We start from the raw sequence: 10255 nt of genomic DNA, 5'->3' as shown, positions 1-10255 counted from the left end.
ACCCTACCCTGGGTTCACTAACGCAGAACGCAGAGAACACTTAGTTTTTCAGTTGTTAATCCGCGAGCAACACACTCTTACAATCTGCTCTGGTTACACGATCACATGGAATGCCCAAATATGGAGCTACCACATTTGGGCACTATGTCACACAACAGTCTGTTACAATACCTTTGCATTAGGAGTCACTGTCTTTGAGAAACCCGAGTTTCCCAGACCATCAATGTCAATTCAATTTAATATTTCATCGTTTTCTAAGGTTTTCAAATCCAAGATGGTGGATGTTCAGAAGATGTGACGTCAAATGAGAAAAAAATGCCACGCACTATAGTCCTTCATTTACCTAAAAATAATACACCCAGCCCTGGAAAGCTGTCGAAGCAGAAGCTAAATGGTGTCGTTTACAATGTAGTTTTAGAGTAAGCAACAAGTCTGCAATCTGCTTTGCAGTAATTTACCTTTGCTGCCAGAAGATACATTTCTAATTCTGCCACTCTGCTACCTGAAACGTGAACCAAAAGAAAATTTTACTGCCAGCCTCGTTAATATGCCTCATATAAGTATTTTTCTAGCATGTGTTCAGAAAATTTTGACTTCAAACATTGTGTGAACGGTGCATTTTGGTAAATTTTGACCACAAAACTCTAGTTACTGTCATTCCGATTGTATTTGTGTTAATAACACAGTTATTGAAGGGCGAAGGACGTAATCGTAGCCGGTCCTACTCTACAGCAATGCTGCAGTTAGTGAACTGAATCGTGGATCGGCTAAAAATATCTCTCTCCCTCCAATCCCGTTTCACACCCTCGTTTTCCGGGGGATTCATTCTCATATTTCACGACTCTACAAATTGTTTTCCATTCCCCCCACTACCTTTCCTCTTTGGTAATTCCGCTTTCGGAACTTGGAGATCCGCGCTTTTTGTTCCCTCTTTTTCTGGATCTTGTCGCTACCCGCTAACCTGCACGGCTCTCCTCGCCCCCTACCTCTCCACTTATTAATAAGTGTTTCGATATTCAATGCCTTAACCGACCAAACCTCTCGAAGAAAATCGTGTGTTATCCAGATAGTCAAACTAAAATTCAGCGCACTGTTTCCAATCGCAAATTTCCGGATCTTTTGATTAAATAAACTTACCAATGCACATGCGCGGGCCAAACCCAAATAGAAGGAATGCAAAGACACCTATTTCTTTCTTGTTTTCTCTCAACCATCGCTTGGGTTTAAATTCTGACGCACTGCGAAAGTGCTTTTCTGACCTAATAGTGGCACAAAAATCCAGCTGGATTATTGTCTGCGAAAAATTATAAAATACAAAGTTAAGGTCTTGGACTTTTCGTTAACCTCTAGCTGTCGCAGCATCTGGGTGGTGGGTCTGGTAGAGCTCCATCAACACTGTGTGTATACGTACACGTCACAAATCCTTTCAAATTGTGCTCTTCAGTGTTCGATGTGGCGTCAATAAAAACTAGCTCACCTCATTGGAGAACTTTGCACACACTTCATCGGAGAAGGGAGAATAGCAATGACAAGTAAGTGGCTTATGATCACCGTCATATATCTGGTGGCTTGTAGCAGGGCTTCAGGGTTTTCCCTCTCGTACTAGAATAAAAGAGCTGTCACGTCAATACAGGAACGCTACTCTCGCGATTTCTCTATTCCTCAGATGTTTTTCGTGTGCAGAGGAATAAAACTATGTGAACGAAATATGAATAGAATTGTTGAATACTCAGAATGAAATTGAACTGAAGACTAGAGAAACCGCGAGACTAGCATTCCTGTATTGACATCACAGCCCTGCTATCTCAAAGCTCACGTCTTGCACGGTATTGTGCCCAGCCGGAAGTAATTTTGACGCTTTTATACGGCTCAAAATCGGGGAAGAAAAATTGATAAGGATTTGTTTCAGTTTTTCATGGGAGAATGACATTAACATTAGATCAAGCAACTAAAAAGAGACCTGTCATATACACTTCAATTGACAACTGATCCGATGCGGTTATTTGCTCATTTTTAGTTTTTAGATAACGGCCTTCTGGAGCCAGAATAGAAAGTTCCATGTTTGCGGCCAACGAAATCTACGAGTAGAATGCTCCCCTCTTCTGTCGTAACTGTTCAGATCCACTCAGCCTAAACACGTGCGCGTGCGAAATCACACACCTCCCTTCCCCGTAAGGGGACGCAATGCACAGGGCGACAAAGTTTTCTCTTCTCCAACGCTTCACAACTGGCCGACTAGAACCCGTCGGTTCACAAAATGCAGCAATTTGAAGAAATAATTATTAAAACAGGAGCTGCACTGGCGTCTGTTGGGTACGAGATCACTATAGCCGATAACACGCGCGAGTGTCCATAATCCTCCTATAACCAACTCGGCGCTACGCGACTTGATGTCCTTTCTACAATCTCAACGAAAACGTAACCTGAAAATATATCTTTATTTCATTTGTGCTACTTCGCGATAATTTCAACTCCCTCAACTTTTACAAAAATGGCGAACTATCCAGGAACCAAATTGATAGGAGTGGCGTACAAGTTAAGAAAGAAAATAAAAAATTCACCGTCGTGCGTTCACGTTCTCCACAAAACCTTAAATGTCGGCAAAGAAATGTGCCAAAATGTAAAATGCACGTGCAGAGCGATTGTTTTTGGTAATTGAACCTATTGTTTTGCGGCGTTGTCGTTGCCGTCGCCGTCGTCGTTGCTTAAGCTCCTCCATCAGATGCGCACCGCATTCATATGTGTGTTTACACAAAATTTCGTTTTCTTTTACCGTTTACATTACGGTTTACTACGTCTCTGACACAAAGCAAAAATTCCTCATCTTTTTATGCCTAAAATTTGTCCCAAAAATATTTCCATTTTGCATGCGCACTTTGCAAGCACGCGCGGAATGTTTCTTTTTTCAGGTGCGAGGAAATGTTGTTGTCAGCGATTGGCTTACAGTTTCTAATCCATATTCATAGATAATTTCACACGTACTTCTCGCACTTGTAAAAAACCGTTGGAAGGAGTGGTTTAACGGTCGTCTTTAACGAAGAAATATATGATGAAATTCGAAGGCGTATATTTATTATAAAGCATTGAAAGAAGTACACGCTAAAGGTGAGCTATATTCTACAAATATTATTTAAAGTTTGTGTGGGCACTACAAACAAATCAGTGCTGACTTAACACGAGCGTTAGCTTGCTGCTTGTTGCAAGCGACGATTGTAACTCCTCTAGTGCTTAAAGAAGATTAAAACTTAGCCTCGTTCTTAGTAGTATCCTTAATGTTACTTCGATAGCTAAAGCAACGTACAGACTCTTCCTTTATGTGCAAAATTTGGCAATTTTGCAACTCAAACTTTATTTTTGCTCCTTCTTTGTGTAAGAGAGTTAGTATGACAGTGATGCATGTATAATTAATGCAACGAGCTGTGCGGAAAGCTTTCTTGTTATCGGCCTTTGCCGAATTGATTCCTCGGTTAAAACCGACATTTTCCCAGTATGAAAAAATGGCGTAAATATTTAGGCTGTTCTACAGAATTACTAATATGATAATTTGTATTTTCAGACCAACTAATTCAGTAGATTGCAAGTGAAAAAGTGAAGGCAGAAACCGGGAGAACAAGCTGGAATTACTGCAAAGGTAAGCACTTTGTCATCATACAATAAATCCGCCGACGGTTTAACATTCGCGCCCGATATCAATATGTATAATCTCCTCGTCCTTCTCCATCTTTCCTCTGCCACTAGTTGGGAGAATTCAATAGTCAAAACATGTTTGTTTGACCATCAAGACATATTTTCTTTGGTGATCACTCCGTTTATTCTCGTGACCTGCATGTTGGGTTCAGTGATCATGTTTAAGGAGAAATCAGATGCTGATCACTCACTATATTTGGACTTATAGGTTAAGGGGGCTCGTAAGTTGTGAACCGATGAAAGCTTACAAAAAATTGAATCTGATCATTTGGGTAAACTAGAAAAATCTTTATTTTTAACTCTGTTGTTGTGAAATACTTAAATGCTAGTTCAGAGGTTATAACGGTCGCCATGGCAACAGGTCAGTTCCACAAAAAGGACCTCTAAATTCCAGGTTTTTCAAATCATCTTAACTCCTAAGTCGGTAACCTACCGTATTTATTGCTTTGTTGGAAAGGCATACTGAGTATTACATGCATACAAAAATACAAGGTAGCTCGCCCCGAAAAATTTCCAGATAAAAACAAATGTTTCCTGTAGGTTTTATGTCGGGTTTGCACGATTTTATATCGTATTTCCACTTCCGGTTGAAGTCCTATTGATCTTAATCACAACATCACCGTTTAAAGCCTGGTTAAGATTAATATTTTGGCCCGTTTATTTCTCCAATAATATAGCATTTGATGCAAATTATTAAGTTTTTCATTTTTTTTTTCAGGAGTCATTCAGTCAATTACTGAAAGCGGAAAACGAAAGGATCGATGGAATACAAGAGAAGCTGGAATCAGGGAACAAGAACGGAAACGCTTTAAAGGTAAGAACTTTAAAATGTTATATTGGATAATAAATATCTTCAAAAATAATGGCTGACTAAATCTTTTATTATTTGAAGGAAAAAAAGACGCGATAGACTCGACAAGATTAATTGTTTTCAGCACAAAATGAAACAACAGATATTGGGGATTGGTAATTTAATTCATTTATCCGATTCATGTCAGCCATTACAATACTTTAATACAAGCTATACATTTTAAGTTCGCGCCAGTATTGGTCTTCAATTGAAACTTGAAGCAAAATAATAACCATAGTGAAAGCGTCGAAACCGATATCTTCCCTCTGTCTCAAATTATATCTGTAACCTAGTCTTATGCCAAAATGGAGCAAAGTTTGTTTTGATCTTGTTTTTGGAGTTGATAGCCTAATTTTCTATTTGAGAGTGGATCGTTTTGAAATTAAAAGTTCGCATAGAAGGCAAACTTGGATTTCCTTTATACTACGAAACAACGGCTGAACCTTCACCTAGTTTCACATCTTGTGATCTAACACCAGAAATACTTCGTAAGCCTAAAAATCCTCGAAAGTCGAAAATAATTATAGTTCTCAAGGCTTCCCATTTTGAAAATTTTTGATTAATTTTATGCCAATTGCAAAGTGTTTGGAAGTCTCAGCCAGCTGAGAAGCTCAATGTACGTTTTGAATGTTTTCCTATAATGAAAATCTTTTGAAAATCTTTGTAAAATAAATCATACGTCTCTAACACTAAGATAGTCTCACAGAATCCCACACTGTCTTTTGATTCACCGCTATTCGTGAGCTATTCTGTGATATCCAATAAGGAGTTAATTTATGCAGTCAAGTGCCAAAAGATTCTTAGGTGAAAGAACTTTTCCCAGAAAAATAAAAAGATTATAAGGCTAACGAAAGAAACACATCAAAATGCAACCATTAACTAAAAGAATTCAGTAGGCCTATTGCAGTTGAGTAGCCTGGAGCTTGATTTTAAAAATGATAATTCGGTGGAAATGAAGGCTTTCATTTAGTTACACTGCAATCTTTATCCAGGCATATGACTTTTGTTTGATTTTCAAACAAAAAAAGACCATAGAAACGAAATCACGTGACACTATGTTTTAAGGAAGCCTATTATGTCGCTACAATAAGCATAGAAATAAACCACAATTCCTCAAATCCTACTCATTAGGAAACTATATATTTCAGAACATTCAGTTTTTCACCGTTTCCAAGTAAATCTAGGTTAATTTCTGACAACTTGGTGTTCACCATTTTTACACTCCATGTTATTTTTTTGATGCATGATTGAAAAAAAAAAAACACGTTTAAGGAGGCTCGCAGCAGTTTTTCTGGACTAATGGTGGAAGTTTTGAAATTACAATCTCGCATACAAGATAAACTTCGATCTCCTTCATACTACATCGTCATTTCAACATATGATCAAAGTTAATTTTCTCATCGGTTTCCAAGCAATAGCTACTACCATAGCAACGGAAGCGCAAAGCCTCTCATTTTAAACATTGTCGATTATCTCGAAATCTAGTCAGATACTTTGACGAAACTTTAGGGATTTTAACTACTCAATCTAGACAACTTGTAGGCGAAATTAGAAAAAAAATCTTTTCGAGCGTTTTCAAGTAAATAATGAATCAATGTCTACGGGGTGATTTTGTTTATTCCCACATTTTTCACCAATATCTATGGCAAAATAAAACTTGACACTTTGTGTTTTCTATTGAAAGGTCTTTTCTCATAGCAAAACATTCTAAATTTATATTGAGCTTCATGGTTGTTTCCGATTTTAAGATATTTATGTTTAAAAACAGTTAAAATAAAGCGCAGATGAATGAAAAACTTCCTACTTTGCATAAATCGAGATATTTTTAAAATACCCCTACAGATTTCTCTGTTAAATTACAAGTAGTTAGAGTAAGAATTTTTTTTGACATTCGCGCAAGTTTTAGGCTCAAGACCCGAAACCAATACTTGTTCAAATCGGATGAAATATAATGAAAAATATGGAAAAACAAAAAACAAAAAAGAAAACAAGTAGAGCTTGCAAAATAAATTTTCAAAATTTCCTTCAAAGTTTTTTCTTTTGGTAGCACCAATATTGATCCTTGGAACTTATTTCCCGTGTTTGTAGCTGTCAGTTTAGGTTCAACACAATTTAATTCTTCGTAGGCTTCACGCAATGTTGTTTTGCCTATTTAAAAAAAAACGAAAAAAAACGTCTTTGATTAAAACATTGTACAAAAAACATGAACTTTAACTCAGGAATTTGCTCAAAAATGAAATAAAAAATAATGAAAAAATCAAAATAAAAAAAGGAAAATTGACAGACTGTATCGGGGCTTGAACCAAGCCCTTTGGAAGCTACTTAAATTAAACGACGGCAGAGATAAGGCCGTCGTTTGTTTGCTTATGGCGCAAGCTTTACCACAAGGCCACCTGGACATTGCTGGAGTAAGAATGCTCAAAATTCACTAGAAATAGGTTGTGACTCTCATGTTTTATTAATGAGGTCTTGTCGCCTTTGTGTGGTAACCAGTGACAACATAGGTCGTGCACGCGTGCAAATTATGCAAAAAAGACAAACAAGTTCACAAGTGGAAAAACAATAGTATAGTCGCGGCAAAAATGTATCGCGAAGGGTAATTTTCACGGCAAACTTGCAGCGAAATATCTCAGTTTAATTTCATTTCACATTGAAGAATACTCAACTTTATTGTATGAGAAGGAGGGAAGGAAGGCCACCTTGGAATTGCTTGAAAAAGAATGCTCAAAATTCTCCAGAAAATAGGTTGTGAGGCTTATGTTTATTAATGAGGTCTTGTTGCCTTTATTTCGTTACTAATGACAACATAGGTCGTGCACGCTTGCAAATTATCTAAAAAACGACAAACAAGTTTGCAAGTGAAAAAACAACACTCGCGCCAAAAATTCCTCGCAGGGTAATTTTTATAACAAACCTTCAGCGAAATATCTCGTGTTTCAAGTCAAGTGTATAAGTTTCCCGAGTAGTTTTAAATGAAACTGTAGAATCTATGAGCTACTCTATGCAAATAGTTTTGATCAGTTCAGTGTGCTTGTTATTAACAGTGTGCAAAACAAGGAAATTTCAAATATCTGTAAATTTGTAACCGTTGATTAGGAAACCTTACTTTTTCGCAAAGGCGACTTCAATTTATGTGGCACTATAAAGTGGCTTAACTGGATCAAGGAAATTGCAATAAAGTACTCAGTTAGATTTTACTATTCCGGAAATAGTTACCGACAAGGTGCACATATTTCATACTTTTCTGAAACCTATCATTAGACTAATTTTAGATGCTGTTTGTAGCGTTACATGAAATTTATGTCAAGTTCCTTTTCTTTTAGCTGTCAATCTCAAGTTTGACAAAAACACAAGATTGAAGAAAAAATCACCTCCGCATGCTTGAAAGAATATGCAAGCAAGCAGGACAAGAGAAAGACTGAACATCGCTGAAATTAGTAAGCATATTTAAGGTAGAAAATGTAGTAGAGTTTCGCGAGCTCTTGTACTAAACAGAAAGTTCCATTTTAAGAGTTGCTCGAATTATCACTAATTTAAGAAAAAAAATTCTTAAGGGTCGATAACAAATTCCAACAAACATTCAAACAGAATATAAGATTTCAACAAATGTGAACCAAAAACAAAATAATTTTGCTGATTAGAAACATAACTTTTCACTACAATTGGAACTTGAACAATTGCACGTCTTTTAATTCTACAATTCAAACAAACACGCCAAGGGACGATTTCCAACAAACATTCAAACAAAATGTACGATTTCATCAGATGTCCACCCAAAACAGTTTTAAGTAAAATTTTGCTGAATAGAAACGTTAGAGTTCATAAAAATTTGAAGTAAACAAGTCTTTGAGTTCTAGAATATATTTGACATTCCTTTTATGATGGAACTTCTTGTTTCAAGTGTTCGTAATTTCAACGGCTGAAACATTCACGATTCTTTTATGAGTGCACGATCCAAAATTTAACGGCAGAAGCCCCGGTTGGGCAAAGAACGGGCATCTTTATCCACCGGATAAATCCTATCCAGCTGATAAAATGTATTCCAACCAATACCTTTTATCTTCTGGATAGCGACGGATCCACTGGATAAGTTATCCACTCTTTCAACAACCGAGGCCAGACTGATTTATCTTTCGGTGGATTTATACTTAAACAATTGTCAATTTTTGACCAAAATTTGTAATCTCGAAATTCATACAAATGCTTGAATGAATGAAATTACACACGTTCTTGAAAACAATTGTATATCTTTGGCAGCTAATCCAGACACGTAATGTACATACAAAAAGAATATAGAGTCTTGTATCGTGCACGCATATTTTTCAATTTCGCTAAGATAGGATTTGGTTGCGTAGACTTTTTCTAGTCATACACATGTTAGTAATCTTTCCGTCGTTTTGAAACTGGCTGAAACATTTCGTGAAATGCAGTGTTTGTATTGAAAGTCAACAGCAGGCAATTGGGAAAGTCAGAAATTTTTTGTGACCGTTCTTTTTCTAAAAAAATACTGCATTTCACGCCATGTTTTCAATCTACTTCGAAATGGCTGGAAAAATTGAAAACTTGCCTTAACTGTGATTCGACTCTAAGAAATTTTGAGCACTTTTTGTTAACAAAAACTTAGCATTTAAAAAATAACCAATTTACACCTGTTTTCCGGAATCATTGCAAAGCCAAAAAACTTAGTTTTACTAAGTAATTCGTTTCACAATAATTTTGTCAAACAAAGTAGTTTATTTACTTTTCATCATCTGGTTTACATTTTTGATTACTTTGTATATGAAATGGTTTAAGTAGCAATTACTTGTATAGTTAATTAGTTAAAATAACTTGTAATTAATATCAATTAGTCAATAAACAATTTAAAACTTAATTGTTTTTATTTTTTCAACTTTATTTGTCTTGTTTTCATTAGAACATACAATAAATGAAAAAAAAAAAAATCGCGCTTTTAAAGGGGGCCTGGTAACTAGTCATTTTGTAGGCTATCTCTTTTACTTTTTTTTGCCTAGGAGGGGTTGCCGAGAAGAAAAAAAGTTCTGCGTTTTTAACACGGGTCTAGCACAAAGTCAAAATACAACTTTGCTCTTGAAGGGCTAAATCCGTGTAAAACCTGCACAAATTTTTCCCGCCAAAAGACTTAGTTTTTCTTTTGACTCAATACTAGAACACCCCCATCAAAAGCACAGCGCTTTTTTTCTGAGCAAAGGGAAAAATGTGTAAAAAGAGCCTACAAAATAACTAGTTACCAGACCCCCTTTAAAAGCGCGTTTTTCGTTTCTTTCTATTCAATAACCCATATAAAGGGGAAAAATTTTCCCGCCAAATGACTTAGTATATTTTTGACTCGCCTTTTTGCTGCATCTAGCAACTGCTTACACTTCTTGAGCAAAACAGTTTAATTTTTTTTTCACTTTAATCAGCACAATTAGGCTTCTCTTTCTTACGATTTTTACTCCAAAAAGTACCGGTTTCCAACACTTTTCAGTACTTACACTTTGACAAATCAATACTAACACGACTTATAAGTTGATAAAATAATAATGGTATCAAACAAAAGCCTAATTATTGCTAAATGAGTCATTGTAGTTTTCTTGACATAGTAAGTTATCATAGATGCGGAAACTGTTTGAAACACCCATAATTTTAGTTTTAAGTGGTTATAACTCAAAAACGAGTAATATAACCTCAATTTTTTTTATTATGGAACTATGATCA

At 36.1% G+C, this 10255-nt stretch overlaps 1 long non-coding RNA gene across 2 annotated transcripts; it reads left to right on the top strand.

The window, feature by feature from the left end:
* Window positions 1-2905: 2905 nt before the first annotated feature.
* Window positions 2906-8245, top strand: LOC146463105 (uncharacterized). 2 transcript variants are annotated; one of them, XR_014856997.1, is made up of 4 exons: window positions 2906-3105; window positions 3557-3631; window positions 4406-4501; window positions 7861-8245. It is a non-coding gene; the product is annotated as an uncharacterized LOC146463105 (long non-coding RNA). The 2 variants fall into 2 exon arrangements; XR_014856996.1 differs by lacking the exon at window positions 2906-3105 and having other exon boundaries at window positions 3146-3631.
* The last annotated feature ends 2010 nt before the right edge of the window (window positions 8246-10255 follow it).

Source organism: Pavona decussata, unplaced genomic scaffold (assembly GCF_977016875.1).
Source record: "Pavona decussata unplaced genomic scaffold, jaPavDecu1.1 SCAFFOLD_180, whole genome shotgun sequence".
Lineage (NCBI taxonomy): Eukaryota > Metazoa > Cnidaria > Anthozoa > Scleractinia > Agariciidae > Pavona > Pavona decussata.
The sequence above is the reverse complement of the archived record's forward strand: the minus strand, read 5'-3'. Positions and strand labels throughout refer to the sequence as shown.